The 25,387-nt window shown below is 40.2% G+C and overlaps 1 protein-coding gene across 3 annotated transcripts in view; it reads left to right on the top strand.

Moving 5' to 3' along the window:
- LOC102448748 (semaphorin-4D) overlaps positions 1–25,387 on the top strand; it is a 121,718-nt gene that overhangs the window by 34,876 nt on the left and 61,455 nt on the right. Inside the window, exon 1 of one of the 3 annotated variants that reach the window (XM_075931884.2) lies at positions 12,117–12,141. The exons of the other annotated variants lie outside the window; for them this stretch is intronic. The gene's annotated coding sequence lies outside the window, so the exon portion shown is untranslated. Of the gene's footprint in view, positions 1–12,116; positions 12,142–25,387 lie in introns of those variants that run through there. 3 annotated transcript variants of the gene reach the window in all.

The raw sequence follows: 25,387 nt of genomic DNA, 5'->3' as shown, positions 1-25,387 counted from the left end.
ACCACTTGATTCACTACAGTTGTTAAGATAATACCAAGTTCTTCAGAGTTTACAGTGTGGTCCAAAAAAGATGGACTTACTATTTTCTCAAAAAAAAAATCTCATTCTCGGTATGTTTTTAAACTTCTATAAGAGGATTGAGATAGAGGGACGAAGGAGAAAACTGTATAAATAACTAGTGCTTCTTTATTTCATGAAGTGTATTACCGTAAAATCGCGAGTATAATGCGCACCCTAACTTTGCTGTGTCAAAATCATGGAAAAAACTGAACACCTATGTATAATGTGCACACCGAATTTGCTGTATTTCCTGCCCTTTTGTATTGCTGGTCGATGGCATGTGAGCACACGAGTATATAATGCACGGCGTTTCGATGCTTTCTTTGTGATACCATGAGTTATTTATCATAAACAAAAGTTTATCATAACACTATGCAAGGAGCACAGGTATGACCTTTCCTTAATCGATAATGCAGATCAGACACTTTTAAAGGTGCCAAGACCGTCTCAATTGCTATCACAAGGCATGAAAAGTTGAGGTTCACCGTAACACTCGCTTGCATGGCCGACGGAATGAAGCTGCCTCCTTATATTGTCTTCAAGCTCAAGACAATGCCAAAGAATGTTATATTCCCGAACACTGTTCACGTGCGTGTTCACCCTAAAGGCTGGATTGACTAAGCTTTTATGCTTGATTGGCTACAGACGGTTTGAGCGAAGTGGCTGGGTGGACTTATGAGAAAGCGGTCTGTAATAGTTTTGGATGCATTTCGTTGTCATCGTATGTCATCCATCAAGAAAAGGCTTCAGCGGGACAAAACAGACGTGGCAATTATTCCTGGTGGAATGACCAAAATGTTGCAGCTGCTTGACATGACAGTTAACAAGCCAATGAAAGATGCACTACTCAGGAAATGGAACACCTGGTTGTTGGAAGGTGAACATACATTTACTGCAGGTGGACATATGCAAACTCCGACGCTGCAAGACGTTACCCGGTGGATAGCAGATGTCTGGCTTGAATTTGATCCTGCCATCATAAAGAAGGGGTTTCTGAAATGCAGCATCTCTGATGCTATGGATGGCGGTGAGGATGATGCCCTGTGGATGGATCCGAGTGATGATGAATCGGCCGAGGATGAATTATACGAAGATTACAATTACTTGTATTACGTGGATGAAGATGTCAAGGGCTATACCCTGGAAGATATTGCTCGTCTGTTCGAGGGTGATTCTAACAACAGTGAATTCGAGGGCTTCGAAGATGAGTAGAAGATCAGTTAACATATTTGCGTGTTTGAGCTATTGTGTTGATTTCCTTACTTTTACTTACTTTTTTGAAAGTGTATATGATTGCTTGTCTATGCTAATAAAATTCAACTTAACCTCCAGTGTCCAGTAATTAATTGACGCAGAACTGCCAAATGAAAACTTTAAAAAAATAACTCCTATAGATAATGCGCACCCAGTCATTGACTCTAAAAATACGGAAAAAAATGTGCATTATACTCGCGACTTTACGGTATGTTATAAACTCCTAACATTGTTTTTCCCCTATCACATGCAAAGGATCAATGCATCTTTAGTGTAGTAAATTTAACATGAAAACAGTGCTTAAATAAAGGCAAAGGGTATATAAGCTGATAAATGCAGTTAGTTGAATTAGTCTCTCACTCCATCCTTCTTAGGCAGGTCACTGTGCATATGCTACACAAGATCATTCACTAAAGGCAGGTCTTTTCACTAAACTTAACCCAATTGCATGTCTTAAGGCTGAAATAATAACCTTTATTCTGAATTCCTTCTTATTTAAATAAACATGGTTAAATGAGGAAGATGTATGCATTTTTTATAAGCATTTGCTATTTAAATTACTTTACCTCAAGCTGGGAACATTAGTATAGCAAACATTATTTTCTAATGCATTTGTTTATTAAACTAGAGTAGCACAACTCTGAAACATTGTAAAGATATGAGTTGGAAAGGAAAAATATTTATTTTACAAGGCAATATGGAGTAGAATGTTTGAGAAGACATGACTTTGTTGTTTTTTAGAGAGGCAAAAATAAACACTTTTTTTCCCCCTCCCTATCTCTCTTACTCCAGTCTTTTGGGGTTTTTTTTTTTTTTTGAGTTGGTAATATTCTGAACTTGAGAGCTAAATTCTGATGCCAAATTTAGTTTGTTGACTTGAAAAAATAAACTTTTTAAAAGAGGTTTCAGACTTTAACCATAACTAAATCATCATTGTAAAACTTGATTGGGAATACATATAATTTCTTGTGAACAGGAAACTTGTTGCTAACAATCATGAAAATGTCAGTGTACTGTAGATGATGATCGGTTATCATAAAAAGTATATACTCTTGTATTTATGTTCTTAATTCAAGAAATACTTCACTTCTATGAATCTAAGTGTTAATCCTCATGAGACATATGAAGTTTTAAGTATCTCCTTTCACAAGGTCTTTTTGTTAAATACATTGTGTACTTCATTGCAATTTATGTTGACAATTAGTAAAATAGGCAGTAGTGTTGAAAAAGAGATTTTAGCCATCTCATAAGCTTCACAAAAGAAATGAGTTTAATTGCTCAGATTGAATTGCTTTTTCTGTTTCTTCTGCCAGTGGAATGTGTTAATCTTTTTTTCAGTAAAGACTCCTGATACGTTTCCTTTTGCGTTAACCAAGCCTCTGGGAAGAAATGCCTTTCATGGAGAAATGAAAGATTTTTCTCTATACCCTTCTCCCTTACAAATGCATAGAAAATAGATCTGTACACAGAGTATAATTTTTTTTAAAAACTATAATGTTTGAGCACATCTTAAAGAGATCTAATTGAAAAATCATATGTATTTTTATTTCTAATCCATATGTTGTGCTGGTGATTATTCCCAAAACAAGTATTTAAAACTATTTTGGCTCCACAATCTTTGTCTGCCTTTTCATTTTTTATCAGCAGTATGTGGCTAGTCAGCCAGAAAATAAAATTAAACCCCTTGTGAGATTACTATCGTATTCTTAAGGTTTGTCTTTACTGTTTTAGTACAGAATCATAGACTCGTAGAACACTAGGGGTACGTCTAGACTACATGCCTCTGTCACCAGAGGCATGTAGATTAGGCTACCCGACATAGTAAAATGAAGCGGCGATTTAAATAATCGCCGCTTCATTTAAATTTACATGGCTGCCGCGCTGAGCCGACAAACAGCTGATCAGCTGTCTGTCGGCTCAGCGCGATAGTCTGGACGCGTGGATGTCGACGACTATCGCGCTGAGCCGACAGACAGCTGATCAGCTGTTTGTCGGCTCAGCGCGGCAGCCATGTAAATTTAAATGAAGCGGCGATTATTTAAATCGCCGCTTCATTTTACTATGTCGGGTAGCCTAATCTACATGCCTCTGGCGACAGAGGCATGTAGTCTAGACGTACCCTAGAAGTGAAAGGGGCCATGACAGATCACTGCCTTCCTGGCGGGATCAAGCACCATCTATCTCATCCCTGATGTTTATCTGATCTGCTCTTAAATAGCTCCAATGATAGAGATTCCAGAACCTTCCACCCAGTTCATTCCAGTGTTTAACCACCTGACAGTTAGGAAGTTTATCCTAATGTCCAACTTAACTTCCGGTCCTGCAATTTAAGACCATTGCTTCTTGTCCTATCATCAGACATTAAGGAAAATTAGGGGACTGTGCCCCCTGCTCGCTATGCTCACCAATCAGCCTCTCGTGCGGGGTAGGCAACCTTGGCTTTCCCCCTAGCCACCAGGGAGGTCTGGGTTGCAGCTGTGACAGCCCAGGGCCCTTCCTCCCCTTCCCCTCCCCCGCCTCACCAGCCTGGACCCCTGCTCCCTCCCCCACACCGCTGCCACAACAGTCCAGGCCCCATCTCCCTCCCCTCTTCAACTGTGCCAACCCAAATCCTTACTCTCCCCCCCACATGCACCTCCCTGCCACGGCCTAACCCTAGCCCCTCCCTCTTCCCGGCCAAGGCCAGGTTCAGCTCTCTCCCCCTACTATCTTCCAGGTGTCTGCAGATGGATTCCTTAATTATTTTCTCCATTATTTCTCCTGGCACAGAAGTTAAGCTGACTTGTCTGAAGTTTCTGGGTTGTCCTTATTTCCCTTTTTTATAGATGGGCACTATATTTGCCCTTTTCTGAAATCTCTCCCATCTTCCATGACTTTTTCAAAGATGGGCCACAAGCTAATGGCTTTTAAGGGTTGTAAAATCCTGTTTAATAGGTTAACTAGGTAAACGTGATATTTAACTGGTTAAATGGAGATGGATGGCAATGGATTCTCTCCTCTCCCGGCTGTGGACAATGGGTGTTTCAGCAGGCCCTGCAGGGCTGGAGCTCCCTGCCCAGAGTGAGGAGCTGTTTCAGCCCCTACTGGACCAATAAGCGTCCCCTGTTAAGGGTGAGGCTTACCATTCACATCCCTAGCTAAGACCTTCTCAGTCAGCTCGTTTTATGATCTCTAGGATGCGTTTCATCGGGCCCTGGTGACTTGAAGATCTCTGTGTACAGAGCTGGGGAAGCGGGGCTGGCAATTGTGCTCTTTTCCCTGTTGGGAGGGGCAGCAGGAAAAGGAGCAGAATGCTCAGCCCTGGTCTGGCGGTGGTAGGTAGGGAGTCTTTTTAGTGTGCTCTACCAGCTAAAATAACTTGCTGGTGCCATTTAACCAGTCCATACCAGTCTACTTGTACCACTGGTTTGGACTCATGGTTTATTCTTCTGTTTTGTTCAAGGCAGGCAACAGTTACTAGTCTTCACTTTCTCAGTTGTCTTCTCTCTTCTTTAACTCAGCTGTGTTGCTTGAAGTAATACTTCTGTATCAGCTGAGATGAGCTTTCTAAATGCTAATTTTCCCTCTGTTATCCCTCTGAAAGTCTTCCTTGCTGCCATTCAAACTAGAACTCTAAAGAGAAAGATCATTCTTATTCTCCAAGTTTTCACCAGAAGCTAAAGCAGGGGCCCACAACCTTTCAGAAGTGGCATGCCAAGATTTAACTTATTCACAGATCTATCTGTGTGCTGGGAGGAGCGGGAACAGAGGCAGGCCTGGTATAGTGACCATATTAATTTAAATTTAACTTTCTCATGTTAGTTTATCAAACTTAATTTTAAATAAAGTAAAATATGATGTCCAACACCAAAGGTTTCAATGTTTTCTTTTTTTTATGGTAGGGGTGGAGAACCTTTTTTGGGCTGGGCGTCACTGACCCACAGAAGAAACAGTTGGGGACCACACAAGTAAGAAGCAAAAAAACTCCTCTAGCAACCCCCAACCCTCACTAATGTGGCCCCCAACTGAGACATCTCACTCCTCTGGCGCTCCAGCCCCACAGGGCTAGCAGAAAGGGACAGAGAGGACTGAGGTTCAGGATTTCTCATAGGCCAGATTTACTTTTCTGGGGTTCTGGAGTTAATATATTTTATGGACCCCCTTAGGCTCTAGGTATGGACAAAAATGAGGGGTTCAGTGTGCAAGACGGGGCTGCCAGTGAGTAAGATAGGGATGGGGTTCAGGATCTGGGAGGGAGGTAGGGTGCAGAAAGAAGAGAGGTTTCAAGGTTGGGGTAGGAGGTAGAGTCCAGAAGCAGGCTGGGAGTAGGGTATCTGGCCAGGTGAAGGGAGCAGGAGCAAGGGAGTGTGAAGGTTGTAACCAGGAGCGACAGTGGGTGTAGGAGCAAGATGGGGATAGGATGTCTGGCCAGGAAGGAGAGTGCAGGAATAAGGGAGGGTGTCAGAGCAAGGTTGGGGTGTGGGTCTTGGCAGAGGGGAGGGGAGTGAAAGGCATTGAGGTGGGGGGTCTGGACAGGAGAGGGAATACTTACCTGGCTTAGGGTCCTATTTCAGAAACTGCTGTAGCCATGCTGCCCCAGAGGCCCCGCTGCCAAGGCCTGTGGCCTCCTGGGGCAGCCTGGGACAGGGTGGCTACAGCAGTCTGGGACAGCCCTGGAGGCCCTGCTGCTGACACAGTCCGGGGCCAGCCCTGGAGGCCCCTTCTGCTGCAGCCCGCACAGTCCAGGGCCATATTTGGACACTGCAAAACATAAGGGCTTTGCTAGCTTCAAAAGCCTTGTTCATTTTAAAAATACATGGAGATGTTCTCTTAGGAAAGCTGGCTTTAAAGCAATTTTCTGACCATCATAAGATCAGACAAATATTACTGTATTAAATATTTTACGTTATGGTGAAATATCAGTGTAGAACATCTGGTTTCTAATCTTTTTTTCCTGAGGAAGAGAAGACATTTTAGGCACGATGGGTTGTGAATTTACCTCATGAGGAATGCCTGAAGAATGTAATGTATATAATTAAGTTCAATATGTGATTTCTCCAGCACTTTAAATTTTTAAGTGGCATGATCAGTGTAATAAAATGACATTTAAGGAACAAATAATGCCTGTCAGATCATATTCCATATTGTGGAGTCACATTTGCAGTTTTTGTGGTAGCCCATCTGGTGGATAGATCTCTGCGAAAGGTATAATTGTTTCAAAAGGTGTAACTATATATTTCTGACCCAATTTGAACTTTATATTTCTGGCTTCTGGAGAGCACAGATTGTTATGGATCCTCCCTGTTAATAAAATATATATGCTCTGATTTAATTTCCTACTCATTAAAAGAATAAAAGCCTGAAAACAAATAGGAATTCCTTTGTGAAAGTGTGTGGTTTTAGGCTCATATTTCTGTTTAATGTTTGACGTTGTTTATAAAAGTAGACTCTGGAAGCTTTTCCCTTTCAAGTAGGTACATGGTATTTTCTTTTATGTGTGTGGCTTGGATGAACTCAGGTCAGTTGATTTTCTAAACTATAATGGTATAATGTGGGATTTATTGCATGGATTGAAAGAGCAAACATAAACTCTTCATAATCAGTATCTACTCTAGAGAAACTTGTACAGACAGTACATAGATACTTAATACATAATTATGCTACTTTCTATTTGCTATGTCTGTAATTTGTGTGTCTAGAGCAGAAAGGAGCTGACCCTTAAGTCAAACAGATAGATCATTTAATGTGTTCAGCATGGGTAACATACCTTTTAAGTTTTAGATAAATCAATTACACAGTTAACGTTCAACAAAGACAGCACTTCTTAAAATTATAACACTGTTTAGAATTGTGCTTTAAATTATGTATAGTGGATACGTAGGGTAGGGCGATAGATACTAAGGCTGTGTCACCTTGATGTTTTTTTAGCAAAGTTTCTAATGATATTTACCTTTCTTTCATTATTTTTATATAGAAAATTAATAAAGAATATTTGTGGTTATTCCAATAGATGTTAGACAGAATCAGCATGTCTGTAATATTCTGTGTAACACAAATACAGATAATTTGCTTTTGGTATTCTAATTCTTATAAAATCTGAAGACCACTTTTAAAATAAAACCTTTAATGGAGCCTTTATTTATGTGTAGTTCATTGCTATTTTTAATGTGGTAGTTCAACCCTCCATTCCCAATGGCTTCATATAGATGTTGGATGATACTCAGGAGACACATGATAGAGCCCTATGGGATTCTAAAAGTGAGGACCTTGAAACAGAAGAAACAATTGCCCATACCAGCAATCTGGGTTTTGTTTAAGAGGTCATTTCAAGGTTTTACTGTGAACCCCATCAGTATTCTGGGCAGGCAGGGCTGTCCCGAAGGGGGTACAGGGCCTGAGACATGTCCCGGTGCCCCAGGCGCAGAGCCTGAGGCAACCACTTGCCCTCATTCTGCCTCTGCTCCACCCCATCCCTTCCCCTGGTCCTGCTCTGTCCCTTTGCTTTGCAGCTGTCACTACAGCTTGAGTTAAGACTATGCCCATTAGTTTTAATGAAGAATTTCTAATTGCCGTGAAGTCTGGCTATTTAGATATTACAATTCATTTTTGTTTCTCCTTTTGATACTGGTTAACAAATACAGTGCGTTCTGAGAAAATGCACATCTAGCCAAATAATGATGAGATCAATTACAGGAGATGGGGAAAAGCAGAATTTAGGATCTGTTGTTCTCAGAGTGATATTATCTAGGAATTTATTCTTTAAGGGGTTGAGTGATGCCACTAATTCAGACTTTGTTCATTAATAATTTTTCCACAGAGTGTGTGCATTTCAAAATTTCACCCTACTCTTGTAATCCGATGAACATAAGAATGGCCGTACAAGGTTAGACAAAAGGTTCGTTTAGCCCCATAACCTATCCCTGCCCATCCTGGCTAATAGCCATTGGTGGACAGATCCTTCATGAACTTATCTAGTTCTTTTTATCCTGTTATAGTCTTGATCTTCACAACATCCTCTGATAAAAGAGCTTCACATGTTGACTTTACATTGTGTGAAAAAATGCTTCTGTTTGTTTTAACTCACTGTCTATTAATTTCATTTGAGCAAAATTAAGATTAATTCACTGTTTCACTTTTCTCTCTTTAGTATCACAAAATTTTGTCCTTAAAGTACTTAGATTAATTTTTATGCTACAGCTTTTTGTAAGGTATTACCGTGTCATAATTTGAGTACTTCCTGGAATAAGATAGTAGCCAGATCCTGGACTAAATAAACACAGAGACTTAAATCTTCACATTCCCTTAAGTCCTTAGCTTCATGGTATATTTATTGCATTGAGAAAATCAAGTTACTGTATGATATTTTAACAAAATATTCAACTTTTAAACAAATCATTTTACACAAATCACAGTGGTCTATCAGTCTGCTGAAACATAATGTTTAAACAAAGCTGTCTTGCTCTCTAGTCTTATTTTCCTTATTGCCTTTCTTTTATTCCTGATCCTTTCAAGGTTTTTGTGTCCAATAGAAATAGAATTGTTTTCTGTTTACATCATGTTCTGAAATGAAATTGAGAAGATATATTTGAATTCTTATAGTATAAGCAATGTAAACAAAAATATACTTCCCTGACTTTGGGAAGTGCAGATACCAACCTTTCTGATATGTGTGTTGGGGAAGAGAGGAAGAAGATAAATGAATCAAAAAGGTTTTCATTGTTTTTACTAGACTCCTGGGCTCTTTACAACCCCTTTTTCTTTTTCTCTTTTGGGGAATTTATCATGTACACTTTTGAAATCATACTGTTTCTATTGAAGGGAATGAAATGTTTGTTTTTGTTGCTGTCAAACATTTTGAAAATTCATAGTAAAATCAGTCCTAGCAGAGAAATGTGCATGTTTTCAGTATAATTGAGAAACCACCATAGAAATGATTATGCAAGTCAATCTCCCAGTAACAATCAAAGGTCAGAGTTGCATAACTGGAAGAATCTGTAGTTATGCTTCAGTAACTGTCCAGTACATGTGCACTCTAGCAGAGATAATTGTTTTTCATTATAATCTCTTATCCAGATAAAGACATTTCTTCCCTGGGAGGCAAAGTAAAAAGCTAGATCTTGGTACCCTGCCAAACTATATGCAGGGGAGCAATGGAATGCAAAGATGCCATAAAACGTACTTTGGTGTCCCCGATCCTGAGACCACTTTGTGCTGGGATGATCCTCCCCATAAACTTGCACCATCTGCCAGTGACCCGTGGGTGCTGAAATAGTAGTGGAGGATCAGTAGGCCATAGGGCAGTGGTCTCCAAAAGTGATCACTTTTTGAATTTAAATGCAATCCAGGATCTACCTCAGACCCAAATACTCTTGCCCCACCTCCTTTGTGCCCGTTCTCTGAGGCTCTGCCCCTGGTCAATCCGTCTTCCCTCCCTCCCCCCATTCTTCCTCCCTTTTACCAGGCAGGGGCAGAGGGTTGGAACACAGGCTGTGGTCTTGGGCTAATTGATTTGGAGTGTGAGAGGGGCTGTGAGCTGAGCCTGGGGCAGGGACTTGGGGTGCAGAAGGGGGTTCATGATTGGGGCAGAGGTTTGGGTTTCTGGATCCAGCTGGACACTACTTACCTCAGGTGGCTCCTGGGTGGTGGTGCAGTGAGGCTAAGGCAGGCTCACCCCTGCCCTGGCCCTGCACCACTCTGAAAAGCAGCCAGCAAACTCCATCCATGCCCAAGCCGTGTGTCCTGCCCATCTGTTCTGTGGAGATAGAGTACAGGTGGGAGGGGGACACCCTGGCATCAGCACTCCCTCCTTTTCCTTCCCAAGAGGCTTGCGAGTAGGCGCAGCTCCAAGGCAAAGGGCAGGAGATGTGTAGCAGTGGGGGAAAGGGCAGCTGAATAAATCATAGAATAAATCAGTACCATTAAAAGCACTTCTGTTGTAGGGATAACATATTAACGTATTAAAAATGATTCCCCCAAGTGGAAGTGACTCCCCATAATTTGTTCCCCACAACTAAAAGTCTAAGTAGTATAAGTTTAAGTAGAAGAAGGATATAAGTGTTTAGATTTATTCTTGTTAAAGTGTTTAGATTGTGCTATCAAGCTTGATAAGTGTTTAGATTTTTTATTATTATTATTTAAGATTGTTAAATGTTTAGATTTATTACTATGTAACCAGAAACAGCTCCCCTCTCTGTGTCCCAGGCTCAAGCTTTTGCAAGGGGCTGCTTGAAATTGACATTGCAGCGATACATTGTAACAATGCATTGTCAAGCCACTAACTCTGCTCTGGGAGCCAAGCCCTGTAATTGACTAAGGGCATTGTTATAACTATAACAGTAACTAACTCAGCACTCAGAGAGAGAATGTTTTAAGAAATGCCACCCAGAAACTTGTGACTTTTTGAAACTACAACTCTTGTATATGTAAAGTTATTATTATACAAAATACTATATGGGAAACATTAATTAGGGAATGTATGTAAGAGAGAGAGTGCTTGGACGATGAATGAATGGTTTTGAGAGGTGCCAGCCTGAGAATGCAGCAACAAAGGGCTGAAGAAGGTGTCAGGTGCCAGTGCAACCAAAAAGTGTCAAGTGGAGAAAACCAAGTACTGGAGGTCCACCCTATGAGATCACTGACGAGCACCTGACAGCCACCCTGGAGACATCAGCATGATGCAATTCTCATAGACGGGAATAGGAAGAAATTCCTATAAGAACTGGACTAAAAGACTATGGAGTCAGAGTCCAAGGTTCTGCTGGCAGCCCACCAGGAGCTTCAGATACGCATCTGATCAGGACTTCGCTCCCCACTACCATCGCTTGTGTACAGAATACCTGGCCAGTATTCTGTCACAAGCAACTTCCAGGCTGGTAACTATAACAAGTACACAGAACTTGGATGAATGATTGAATGAATGTTATATATATATATATATATATATATATATATATATATATATATATATATATATATATATATATAAATAAAGTGTATAAGGGTTAAGTAGTGATAGGAATAAGTAGTTAAACAACGTTGTTTGCTTTTATCTTTTCTTTATTCTTTATTATTATCTTTACAATAAATGTGGCTTTTTGCCTTATCCCCCTCATAAGATCCTGCTTGCTTTTATTGGTACAACATTGTATCTTGGACTGTTACATTCTTTAGCTTTGGTGAAAGAAGTTTTCCTTTCTCTGTCTCTTCATTCTTTGACTCTTCCTGTACTTGTATATTATTTTTCCCCACGTATTTTTGCTGTATGATTTTGCCATTTGGAATTGGTTGTACATTACAATCAGGACTATTTTTTGGATGTTAATGTTAATATATATTTTTAAGCATATAAAAAATATAATTCTCTAGGAGCAACATTACATATTAAAACCTCCAAATCCTTTGTTACTGGAGTTCTTGTTCTGATAAAAATGTCTTCCATAATGCCACTGTAGTCTTGATTTGATACTCTTTATAAACACATTCTAAACTAGAGTTGGGCAAGATAGATCTCATGGGCTGGATTCTCCCCACCAAGCCACCAGATCTGCCTGTGGACCACCCTGTTGGGACCCTCAGGCACACAGAAGCTGTTATTGTAAGCGCTGGGCTGCTGTGTGTGCCTCTCTGCTTGGGGGCAGGCTGTGTGTGATCTTCTTGTCCCCAGCCCAATCCTGAGCTCCTATTGGCCAGGAACAACCAGGACTTGCAGCACAAGCCTCTTCCCTCTCCTGGAGTTGAGAGCAACATGGAGAGAACAGCCTGCAGTGTTAAGCAGTCTAGGGCTGCAGCAGGCACGGAGCCCAGTGTGCCTTGGGGGTGCTGCAGGGCTGCTGGCCAGGAGAAGTTTAGGTAAGTGTTTCCCAGCCAGAGCCTGCCTCTGGCACCCCTGTCCCTCCTACACCCCAATTCCCTCCCCCAGGTCACCATACAAATCCTCTGCACCCCCTTATCCCACGTCACAGCTCCCTTCCAGCATCTGTACTCCTTCCTGCACCCCTCTACCAGGCGAGAATCCTCTCCTGCACCACAATGCCCTGACCCAGGTCACAACCCCTTCCTTCACCCAAACTCCTCCTCAGACCCCACACCGTTGCCTGCACCCCAATCCCTTACCTCACTTGTGTGGTGTGTGGGAAGAAGCTAGTGTTTAAAGGATGCAGCTTCCACTGGTGCTTTCAGCAGCAAACTCTTCTAGTTGTAGACTTGTTTGCTAAAATATATGGTAGTGTAAATCTTACTATATGGTTGTTACACTGGTTCTGCCGTTGTATTGTTAAATGGCCGAGACACAAATTTCTAAAACCTGTTAAATTTAGTTTGCTCCTTTCCAGAGTTTCCAACAATCCAGCACAGCTTTGTTTAAAGGTTATATAATCCAAATGTGGAGGAAAGACTGACTGGCAAATGGCCTTATTATAGAAGGTATTGTTATTGAATTGAGAAATTGATTGCCAAAGATATATACAATGGTGGAGCCGTGTTGGTCTTGGGATATTACAGAGACAGGGTGGGTGAGATCATATCTTTTATTCAACCAACTTGTGTTTGTGAAAGAGACAAGCTTTCTATTTTACACCAAAATAGGTCAAAAATTTCAAATTGATGATCAAATATTAACTACTTTGAGGTAACAGCTATTGACCAATTATAATCAGGATTCTGTTCTGCTAATATACCTCAAATAAGAAGGTAGGTTCTTTTTGCCTTAAGGAATTCACTATCTAATTACACTATATGAAATGTAACCTTATAAATCTACTGTGTCACAGATTTTGGTTGATGCCTGTCATTTTGTGTCTATATTCCTTCACACGTAATTGCATTGCACTTCCCTTTAGTTTTCAGTGCTGCAGTAGGCAAGTGAAATATATAATTCAACCAGCATCTGAATGTAAATGATGTTTTCTATGCTTTATCTGATTTCAGGTGTACTGAATTTTCTGATAAATGTGAATGAAAATGATAGAAACTTTTTCTGTTAAAATGGTAGTTCAAGGGCTTGGTTCTCTTTTACTCTGCGCAGTTCAAATCAAAATTAACAACATTGAAGTCAGTGAAGTGGGAAGGCAACAAAAATAATATGAGTGCAAAAAATTCCCTCCCTCATTTTTTTAATCAGATGACTTGTTGACGTTGATACATCAGGATTTATATGGCTTACACATGATCTTTTGTTGTTCTCACTCTGTCAACGCCACATCCCTCCAGTACGACTGGGACTAATGAGTATAGATTTATTAATCTCAGTGACTTGGGTCTAATGGCTTCTTAATTGTTTTTGGCATTGTGGGAGCTTATCCACTGTAAAGGGGCTATAAAAGTCCCAGTTCTAACCACAGAGGGTTCTCCCAGCACAAGAATAGATAGCAATAAGAATTCCCTGCAGGGATGCCCTCACAGTCCTCTGTATGTAGGACATGCCTGAGAGTGCAGGAAGGTCATGCCAGAGGTGACAGTTATTTGACTTGATATTTCAAAGTCACTCTCTTCATAATGGTCTCTATAGGTATTCATTGTAAGGATGTGAAAATGTAACCGTGTATACGATAAACTGCTGAGTTCTCCCCCCTCCCTAGTGTAACTGTGTAACCACTGAATTTTTTTCCAGCGGTAATGTGTTTGCTTAAACACATTTTAAGATCCCTAATTCATTGTGTGCGCACATGTACTCCTTGTGTCTGAGACCAGAAGGTTTTTCATTGGCCATATCTGTTGGTCTGTGCCATGTTCTTGCATATCCTCAGGCTCTGAACTAAGGGTAAAAGGTACAGCATTGTCTGGCCACTTCTCCAGTTCTGCTCATAATTTGAGATGGAACCTCCCAATGTCCCAGGCTTTGCCAGAATTTCTGCTCTAGTGTAGGTAGAGTTCCTGCTCTGCGTCTTTAGAGGTCAGACCCAAAGACTCATTCAAACAAAGACATGATCAGGGTAAGGTCAAACACGTTCTGAAGAAATGGGAGAAATCTCCTTCTAAATACATTAGCTTCCTGCTTCATGGTGACTTTGTTAAGACAGAAGTTTCATGGCTGTATTCCTGGGGGATTCCCTAAATGGTAGAGGATCTCCTTTTTCAAGAACAACAATCATTCCATTGGGAAAACAGATCTTCACAACATCCTCTAGCAAGGATGTTCTACAGGTTGTGCGCTGCTATGAAAAATAGTTCCTTTTATTTGTTTTATTTGTTTTAAACCTTATACCTATTGTTTTCTTTGCTCCCCCCTCTCCCCAGTTCTTGTATTATGAGGACTAAATAATGCTTCCTTATCACACCAATCATGAGTTCATAGACTTCTATCTTATCTCCTCTTCCTTTGTCACATCTCTTTTTCTCTTTTTCAAGCTGAAAAGTCCGTGTCTTATTCGTCTCTCCTCATATGGCATTCGTTCCATATTTCTAACAGGATGGATAAAACCAATGATTAAAAAAATTAAAAAATCTTATTTAAATTTTAAAAAATCAGATTTTTTTAAAAAAATTAAAAACCATCAATAAAATGCTAAATTTCGTATTAAAAAATTACAATTAAAACTCATCGCAAACATGCTACACCTAGTCTCACACTAGACACTTAGTTTCATAAAATGTATCAATGACTCTAATCTGTCCAATCTAAAACCAACTCTTGCTGCTTGAAAGTTCTGGACTTTCAGTTTCTGTTTCTCAGAAGACTAACATGTACCAAGATAGACACAAGCTGGATAGGATTCGCTATTTTTTCCCCTTTCTCCTCCCTCCCCCTCTACATCCCCTATTTATTTTGGAACTGGACTTTTAATACTCCATTAATCAGAAGAAGTGGGTTGTGCCCACGAAAGCTCGTGATACATGTTTTGTTAGTCTTTAAGGTGCTGCTAGACTATTGGTTGTTTTTTTAAGTTTTTCCAGTTGCAGACTAACTTGGCTACCCATATGAAACTTTAGATGGGAAGTAATTCTACGTAAAGTTTTCTACTTTCTTTATTTTTGTTCTGCTTCATTTTTATTGTTCAGGAGACAGTATTTTCGTAAGAGATCAGAATGCTCGGAAGGTGTTCCTTTAATTTGTGGTACCATCTTTTGAAATTATTTTCTCTTATCCATAAAGGACAATCAGTGTCATAATAGCTGTGATTTGCTTCTGCCGGCATATTCCAGTTATGTCATATGCTGGTCTTGTCCTGAGATCCACACACATTTGTTTTGAATTTTATTCCTGGGGTAATTGTCACTTCTTGTGCACAGAATTCATGTGCCCATCAGATTTCTTTGTTTCCCCTCAGAAAAATGACTTCTGATAGGGAAGCAAGCCACTGTCCCTCCCTGGCAGTGCAAACTGGTCGGTTCCAGCACCTGGAACAGCCAGTAGAGACATGAATCACTACTGGGGGGGAAGGAGGAGAGGAGAGTCTGGCAGTCATACCTTTGTGTATGAAAGAGAGAGAGAGAATCAATCTGTCCCTCTTGCTATTGTGGCACTTTTGGCATGAACAGGCAGGGCTTCAGGGTGTTTCTTTGGATGTGGGGGTGAGGTGGGCTCAGTTCCCTCAGGCAGAACAGAATGTAGAAGCCTGCCTGCTTAGTGAATTGTTCCCATTGTTTTTGTGAATTCCTCCAGTACTGTAGTATAAAGGTGTAAAAGTTTCAAGCCTCCTTTACATTGTCAGAGTGTACCTTTCTATACTGCTTGTACCCCTTTCAGGAGTCTGATTTGTCCTGTGTTCCCCCAAGTTTCATCTCATGTAAAATGTACATACTTAGAAAATCAAACACAAAAATACAAGCATCACACCACACTATTACAGACAAAATGTTTACTTTCTTATCAGAGCATTATGAAATAAATCAATTGGAATACAAATACTGTACTTACATTTCATCTATAGACTATAAAATTGTAGTTTGTACTGATTTTTTTCAATGCATTTTGTATAGTCTGTTGTAAAACTAGGTGAATATCTAGATGTGTTGATATACCTACCTGAAGATCACTGCATACCCCCAGAGGTACACATACCCCTGATTTGAGAACCAGCGGTATAAAGGACAGTATGTTTTTTTTAAAATGTGCATGGCCCTTTAGTGATTAGAACTGGTTTCAATTTTTTGGACTGAAAAAATATGTTCCATGAACTGTTTGCTACTGACCTTTCTGGTGATGGTCAGCAGCCAATGTAAATTAAGAGTTTGATTTCCCAGCTCTCAATTGTCTTTCAGTTGCCTATGATGTGATACTGAGCATACGGAGTAATTGAATTTGGATCTCCTATGGTATTTTAGAAATGGGATGATGGAATACTTGTAAACTGAAAGAATGTGTACTTTTGGTTCTTAACTACAATTAATATAATTCAGTCCTACATTTCTATGATTCTTTGATTATTTTAAAATGTGTTAACAGTTGAAATTAAGGAATCTATTTAACATGCTGCATAAACATTTTTATCTTGTAATAAAACAAGTTCTTTCAACAAAAACTTATTATGTTGAGAGTTTAATTTTTATCATCTACGTACTGTGACATGCTACTTTTTTGTTTCTCCTCTATGTAATATATTTTTGTTTTGAAACCATAATATGTAGTAAATTATTGATGGTAAAAAATGTGATCAGTGACACACAAAACTTTTATATGCACTCTTGTTTCTTGAATTGCTGGTTATAAGTACAGTCTTGGGATGCTAGCAACTGGAAAGTGAAAGAGAACAAGCAGTGGGACAGATGGCTTCATTACATTTTCTTGATGAATGAGGATAATAGTTGTTGCTTGAGAGAGAAAATTGTCCAGATCAAACTAGTTTGAATTATGGATTGAACCTCTCTAGACCACCACACTCGGGACCTGACCAGTGCTGAACCAGAGAATTTACCGAACCATGGGAGGCCAATATTGTCTAGCAGCATTACTAGTGACTCTTAGAAGACATTTAGGGGTAAATTAAAGCTAAATAACAGCACAGAACAGGAGAGGCAGGACTGGTGGCTATAAACAAACTTTATGGGACCATGGGAAACTTGGCCACACCCATGATAAGTGAACATCCGTCTGTCTAAATCATGCTGGACTATGGATGTTGCCGGACTAGAGTGTTCCAAACAAAGAGGTTCAACCTGGAGTATTCTGTGACTGAATGAATGGAAGGCTTCAGGCTTTTATGGCAATTCTGTTATAAAAGTTGCCAGAAATACAAGTGCTTTATAATTTTTTTTAAATACAGAGTGAAGGAGTATAGAAGCTGTGATGTTTAAAATGAACACACTAAGAGGATAGCCTATTTCTTTAATTACACTTCTGCACATGTGTAAGTTATCCCAAAAGGAGATAATAGATTCTGACAGTTTTATTTTTGTCCTCCTTAGCCCTGAATAATTTGTCAAGGAGACAGATTGTCTGTATTTTCCTCTGGTTGTTTTCATCTTCTGCTGTAATAAAGTTTTTATATTTCCTTCTTTTTCTGGAAAGCATGAAATAGTGCCTTTCTTCTAATTATGGTAATTTAATTTCTGAAGATAGGAGAGGGCAGAATCTAAAGTGTTGTTTTTCCTCCTCCTCTTCCTCCTCCTCCTTTCTATTCCTGCTATATGATATTCTAGTATATTTGTCTAGACTGCTGATGAAAAATTTTCATAGTGATGGGGTCTTACATCAGAACTCAAGTCTATAGCAAAGCACAAACACATGTTTAACTTTAGGCACTTGAAAGTTAAGCATGTGCTTCACTTGGAGCCAAACCACATCCCTGAATTATATAGTTTTACCATGTTTGATTTTTGAAAAGAGTGATGATGAGAGGTTCAGATGTTTGGTTCAGGTATGTAGAAATTAGCTGTAATAAAAGCCTCTGGTGTGATATTTCAGTGGTCCTAATCCAAGGGTGTGTCTAGACTACAGGGTTTTGTCGACAAAAGTGGACTTTTGTTGACAAAACTATACCTGCATCTACACTACCGCTGAGTTCTGTCAACATAACGTCGACAGAACTCAGCAGTTTTGTCGACGCTGGTAAACCTCATTTTATGAGGCATAACGCCTTCTGTCGACAGAGTTTCTGTCAACAGAAGGTGTTATTGCATGTAAACTGTCCGTTGCGTCTACACTACCATGTCGACAAAGCAACTTGCTTTGTCGACAGAACTGAATGTAGTGTAGACTCTCTTTGTCGACAGAAGTTTTGTCGACAGTATCTGTCAACAAAACTTCTGTCGACAAAAGCCTGTAGTCTAGACGTACCCCAACTGAAACAAGAAAAGGAACATTGGCCATACAAATGGTACTGGACTGAATGAAGGGCCACATCCTCACAAGTGGGCCATTGGTGGCCACCACTGGTGGATATGAGCACCTCCCTGCTCCACTCTCCACAGATTGTAGAATTCAAATAGTGTTTTTCATCAGAATCCAACATTAGTTCTTCGACACTGGCACCAGGAATTAGGTTTCCTTCAGTAGAGATGGAATTGGAGCTGTTGCTTGTTTCTTCTGATTCTTCTTCTGAGTGTTTATGGTGAGGTTCCATGGTTGGCTTATGCTTGCACAAGACTTTGGGCATGGATTTAAATGGGTTGGGTTATGTTTGGGGCATTTTAAGAAGATCATCTGAATGTGTATTGTGAAAGGGGGCCAACACCAGTAATGGTGGCAGCTGTTGCACCAAATATCATGTACATAGCTATATATGAAATCTTTATACCAGCTAATTGTGGATCTATACACATATAACAATATTGCACCAAATACTTGAATATAAGAATTCTGCAGCAAGTACTGCATATGCTAAATACAGTACTACACCTAAATTCAATAAACCAGATATGCTTTACTGGTGCACTTACCTGTGAAATTTCCAAACATTTTTTAAAAAGTCATTTGTATTACATAGAACGTAGTATTTTAATAAAATGTTTTTCAAGGATGAATTTGCATTGTGCGCTGATTTTCAGAAACCCTATGACCCAGACATTACACTAACTACTGTTGCTGCAGGAGACTGAGCGCTTAATTGGAATCAATAGTTTCCACAGTCTGAGAGAAGAAAATGACCTTGTATTTGAAGGATAAATTACCAGGATATTACTGATCTCATTCTGGGAATTCCAACTATTACCTTCCCCTGAGTTTTCTCTGAGAAGTCTTATGGATATACTGTATAGTTTATTGCAGTTACTGCAGACACTGCTCCTGCAGCTCCCATTGATCAGTAACAGAGAACTGTGGCCTGTGGAGGCTGTGCGGTCAGGACTTGTGGATGAGGGGTAGATCTTGGTGTCACTGCTATACATGCCAGGTACTTTCGGGAGTGGTGAGGGCCCAGGGCAGGAGTGAAAAAACTTAACAGGCTAGTAGCATCTTAAAGACTAACAAAACACCTGTCATCTGAAGAAGTGCGTTGTGCTCATGAAAGCTCATGATACTATCTACATGTTTTGTTAGTATTTAAGGTGCTACTAGACTATTTGTTGTTTTTTTAAGTTTTTCCTGTTACAGACTAACTTGGCTACTCCTCTGAAGCTTTTAAATAAAGCTGTCCTGTTTACTTTCCAGTAATATGTTGCAGTAAGAACTGGGTAGTGGGTATTATTTATTATAGTAGAATTAAAAGTGAGGTAAAATGATAAAAAGACTTCCAGTTCTATGAATAATTTTTATATTAGTATGTAATTTAGGAATGTGAAAGATATTGGATAGTTGACAAAATAGTCGACTAGTCGCTTAGCCCCCTCCCCCCTACTGCCTCTATCAGAGTGTGTAGCTTGACCTACAGCTTTATTACAGAATGGCAGGACCTGGACCTGTGTCACAGCAGAGACCCCAACCCCCTCAAATCCCATTTCCCTTCTCCCAAACTGGGGTCTGGGTTCTGAGCACTTGCTGACCTAAACCAGGCTGGTTTGTATGTGGATGGAAGCAGCGAGGGAGGGAGGACTGGCTTGTGCTCAAATCCAAAACAGACCCTGGGCTTAAGGTAAATATATCCTAAGGGCCCCCATCCACTTTAAGGCCTCTATAATGGTTCAAAATGGCCTTAGGGTCTGTCTCAAGTTTTGAGTGCTTGTTTCTTTATTTTTGGGAATTACCTGTCTTTATTCCTAGATCAGTTTCCTGAGTTTCAGTCTCTGAAGTCTGGGAATAGATCTCCTTTAGTTATGGTCTATCAGCTTTTGGTGAAGGCTGGGTTTTGAAAGCCAGTGGTGGATTTGGGGATGAGGGTTGGTTGAATGGACTTATGTTTATGAAAGAGAGAGAGAACTTTAAACATTTTGTGCACTGAGTTTTGTCTGTATTGTAGCTGCTTAAGGTCATAACCTGAATCAAAGATTTACATACAAGATTGTCCTCTAAATGTTCTCTCATTTTTTCTTATTTTGAAAATTAATAAGAGCAAATAGTGGCAATAAATGCATGTAAAGGCATTATGCTGCTTAAATACTAACTGCTAGGAGACGGGTGTTCATATTAGAGATGTGAACTTGTACTCATACAGAGGCAGCGGGGGTGGGGAAGAGGTGGGAGCAGGCTTTTAGCCAGCACCCTCCACACTCCAGCTCCTGGGTAGCTCCCCCCTCTGCTGCCTTCCACAGAGTATATTTATTTTTAGTATCAACAGAGGTACTGAGGATTGAAGAGAGCATGGAGATGGAGGCCTTACTTACACAAATGGGTTGTGCCACTTCAACTGTAAGCATAGCTGACGCACATGGCGCAAAACACACAACTCCCCCAGTGTGGACAGTTGTACCTGTATACAAGTGCATATACTGGTATCACTTATTTCCAAACAGGAAGGGAAATACGCCCTACTGTTATAAGCACCTCTGTAAAATTACACTTCTGAAAGTAGGGATGTGAAAGTGTAACCATGTACATGGTTACACACAGTCTCCCGGTATGCGCTGGGAACTCGCTTAAAAGCCAGCTCCCAGTGGTGTTGTCCCCCCCCCCCCCCGCCGCTCTATCAGAATTTTCCAGAAGATACATCTTTATTTAAGTAAATGCATTTTAACATCCCTACCTGAAAGTGATGTGTCTGTACTGGTACAAAAATTGGGTACAGACCAGATTTGAGCTACCTTCTTAATCCCCCGAATGGGTAGTCCAATTCAATAAGGATAATACTCTCTTAAAAACCTTTTAATAGGTTTTGCATACTCATTCAGTGTCTACTTTAAATTGCATTAAGTATTGTTTACAATGCTTAAAATATCTTTTACAAATATTAGTTAATACATTTCTAAATCATGGCATATGTTTTGTGCATGTTTACTATAAAACTAAAAACCAAAGTGTCTGTAGGCCAAGCTCCAAACCTTGGTTAACCCTGTTTAATACTGTTAACTCTTTGGGCCCTTTATTCCATCTACATGAATACAACAGAGCTGCAGTGAACTGCTCCCCATGCCAGTGCAATTTAGAACTCTTATACTTGTCTTATGCTGTAAACAAAGCTCTCAAGGGAACATTGTTTTAAACATGTTACTGTGCTATAATTATCACTGTATGCTACACAAAGAAACACCAATATGACATTTTCAAGGCCTAAATACATTTTGTAGGAACCTTGGGATAAGATGGTGTGATGGATGTTTACTTTTTGATATTTTGTCAACGTCTTCTAACAAAGACTATTAAAGCCATACACATCTGGGCTGAATCATATTTAACTAGCTTATGTGAGCAAATGTTATCTATCAAGTCAGCAGTATTCTGCCACAAAGAGGAACAGCTTAGCATGGTTATGGTTAAATACATTCACTCATTTTAGAGGTTTTTTTTTTCCTGCCCACAAGTGCAGAAGTGATTATTAAGACCCATAGATATCTTTACATTTTGCAACCATTGTGCTGAGCATTTGTGAAATATGGTATGTATATGTTTGAATAGTGGTTATACCATATTTCACAAATGTACATGTGTTTGTACTATATGTCAGACTCTTCTTTGTACATACAGTCAGCACTGACTTGAGACTTGTCTTGATGCGCCCCTGCCCCCGAGCTGCCATCCTCACTCTTGGCCTCAGCCCAGAGGTGCTGTGGGATGTGAGAGATACTTCCCCACTAGAGATAACAGGTAACTGCTTAACCGGTTACTCAGTACCTGGGAGCAGTCCCCTGCCCACCATGAGTGCAGGGGCTGCTCCAACCTCACAGGAGGGTGTGGGGGAGGGAAGAAGCGAAAGCAGGGTGGGGGGAAGCTGTTGACTTGGGAGTCAATAGTCTCCTCTCTCCTCTCTCCCCCGCTGCCTCCCCTCTCAGACTTTTCCCCTACACAAGGCTGCTGATTCCCAGTCTGCATGAGCTGGGAGCCAGCAGCCTTGCAGAGCTGGACCTGCCCCTGACCATGGTAACCTTTCCCTCCTGCTTGCCCCTGTTTAAACAGAAAATCAGTTAAACTTAACATGTAACCAGTTAATTAATTAAAGAGAATTTAGCATCCTTATTCCCCAAACACCCGGCCCCAGCCCTGGAGTTGCCCAGGATGGGGAGAGACGTTCTCCCCCAGCCCAGGTGCTGCAGCAGGGACAGAATGGTGGGAGTGTCTCCTCTCTCTGCCACATACCTGGGGCAGACTTCTCCCCCTGCCCCCGAGCTGCCATCCTCACTCTTGGCCTCAGCCCCAGAGGTGCTGTGGGATGTGAGAGATATTTCCCCACTAGAGATAACTGCTTAACCGGTTACTCAGTACCTGGGAGCAGTCCCCTGCCCACCATGAGTGGAGGGCTGCTCCAACCTCACAGGAGGGTGTGGGGGAGGGAAGAAGCGAAAGTGGGGGGGGGGGGAGAAGCTGTTGACATCTCCAACTCTTCATCCTCGGCCCCTCACCAAAGCCTACGCCCTCAGATGAAACACTCACACACACCCCCACACACCTACCCTCTGCCCTTGAGTCTTTTCCCACCCTCTTATTGCTGCAGTCCCAAAAACCACATGAATTTTGTTATGTGCATCTATATGGAGATGATGTATTACCTCCATATTGGTGCATATTAAAAATTAATTCCTCACATACACGGGGAAAGATTAGAAGGAATGTTGCTCTGTGCCTCAGCTCCCCATCTGTAAAGTAGGGTTAGTACCTCCCCTTCACTTCCCATGTTTGTGAAACATTCAGATACTGTACAGATGAGCACCATAGAGAAGTCCGTGAGGAAATGAATAATTCTGTCTTTGTAGTCATTTTAATTGTGTCTGGTAAATAAAGACAGCATGGACAAAAAATATAAAATAAAGTATTGAATAACTGCTTCTTAGGTGAGCATCATCCATTCTGTGCAATGCATGAGACTATGTTCCTGTGGGGAAAAAAGAGTATGTCTGCATATGTGTAAATCGGCTGAATTAAGATTGTATAGGCCAGTCTTCAGTTCTAGCATTTTTCCAGCTTAGATGTGTTTTTACTTAATTCTTTTAAGTGTGTGTATACGTACATACTAGGGTTGTTAAAATGCATGTATTCTGGTAAACATGAAACCACTGAAAATTTCAGCAGTTACATGTTTACATGTGGCGGGATGAAGGTAGCTCCCCAAGAGCTGGTGTGCGCAGGGAGCTGGGTTTTAAGCTGGCACCCTGAGTGTACTGGTTCTCAGTGTGACAGTAATGCAGGAGAAGACAACTCATGATCTTTTCTCCAGGAAAGGAAACAATGTATTAGAACAGCAAAAGGAGATTATTGTATCTCTCTCTATATATAAAAAAGTTTTTCCTGTTGGGTGACAGAATGCATCATCACACTCTCTGGCCGCAAAAATGAAAGCAGCCAGAAAGGCAGGGTTGTCCAGTTTAGTGAGCACAGGACACGGCCTGCTAATATTGGGGAAAAAAAACAAACAAACCAGAAGGTTGACTGGCAATATGTTACAGTTAATTACATGTAGAGAAGAAGCAATGTACAGTTACTTTATTCCTGTAAATGGCAGGGAAGCATGGCCTTCAAGTACTTTGCCTGACAGATATTAAGCTGTTGGCATAGCCTTTTTGTTGGTAAATGTTTTGAGTAAATTTTCCAAGCCTGTTCAATATAGCTACAGAGAAATTCTGAATAAATGCATTAAATTGTATGCTTCTTTTGCCATAGTTTTCAAGTAATGGGTGTGTTTTTATGGGGTTTTTTTTGTTGCTGTTTTTTTTTTTAATTCTAAGCATGCTATGCTGATAAAAATAATGATCTATAGTTGTTTGAAGAATTAAATCAAGTGGTTGATACTGCTTATCAGGAAGAGATTGAAGAAGAGGAGCCCTTATTTTAATTTAGCTTCAGAGTGATTTATCTTTTCACAGAGGATAGCAAGCTCCCCTAGGAGAAGGTGGCCATCATACAGAGAAACCTGGCTTGGAATGAATACATCTCTTACCCACTCCTTCACCAATATGTTGCCATGCTGAAAAGGGAAATAACCGAAAGATTGATTGCCATAGCTATGGTAGTTCTTAGTATAAATGTTTGTCACATGACATACACCTCCATTGCTGTATTTTAATATTGCAGAGCTCTTTATGGTGTTGAAAACTACCACTTCTCCAATCTCAACTCAGTTTCTTCTGCTAGAGATACATCTACTTGTCTTTTGGCTACAAACTTAACTGTGAGGTTTTTAGAGGGGTAACCGTGTTAGGCTGTAACTGTAAAAACAATGAGTTATAAAGATGAGCCACTTTTGTTACTCTAGTACAATAAAATAACCATCTTTTGAAATATGAAAATACTTGGATCATTCAAAACTGCCTATTTGTAAGATACTGAAAATAAAGTATTTGCAAACTCTCAAGTTATTCAGTAATGATTTTGTATTCAATTTAAATGAAGTAATTTAATAAAAAAATCCATTGCTCTGCTTTTACTTTAGGGTTTTGGGCATCAATAAGGAGAAATTTTAAAGACTACTTCTTTCTACATTTTTGGATTGTCAATATAATTTTCTGTTCAGGAATAATAATAACATTCTGCATGCTCCCAGGATTTAAGTTATTCTGATAATAAACAGAATTTTTCACCTGTTCTGCCCCATTAAAGATGACTTTAATATTCGCAATCTGGTTATTTGGCTCTGTTTGGAAGGTCAGTTTGGCAGTAATAGAAGGACAATGTAGTTTTCATTTTGTAAGGCTGTATTCA

Source organism: Pelodiscus sinensis, chromosome 6, assembly GCF_052426305.1.
Source record: "Pelodiscus sinensis isolate ZL-2025 chromosome 6, ASM5242630v1, whole genome shotgun sequence".
Lineage (NCBI taxonomy): Eukaryota > Metazoa > Chordata > Testudines > Trionychidae > Pelodiscus > Pelodiscus sinensis.
This window is presented reverse-complemented; position numbering and strand designations above follow the sequence as displayed.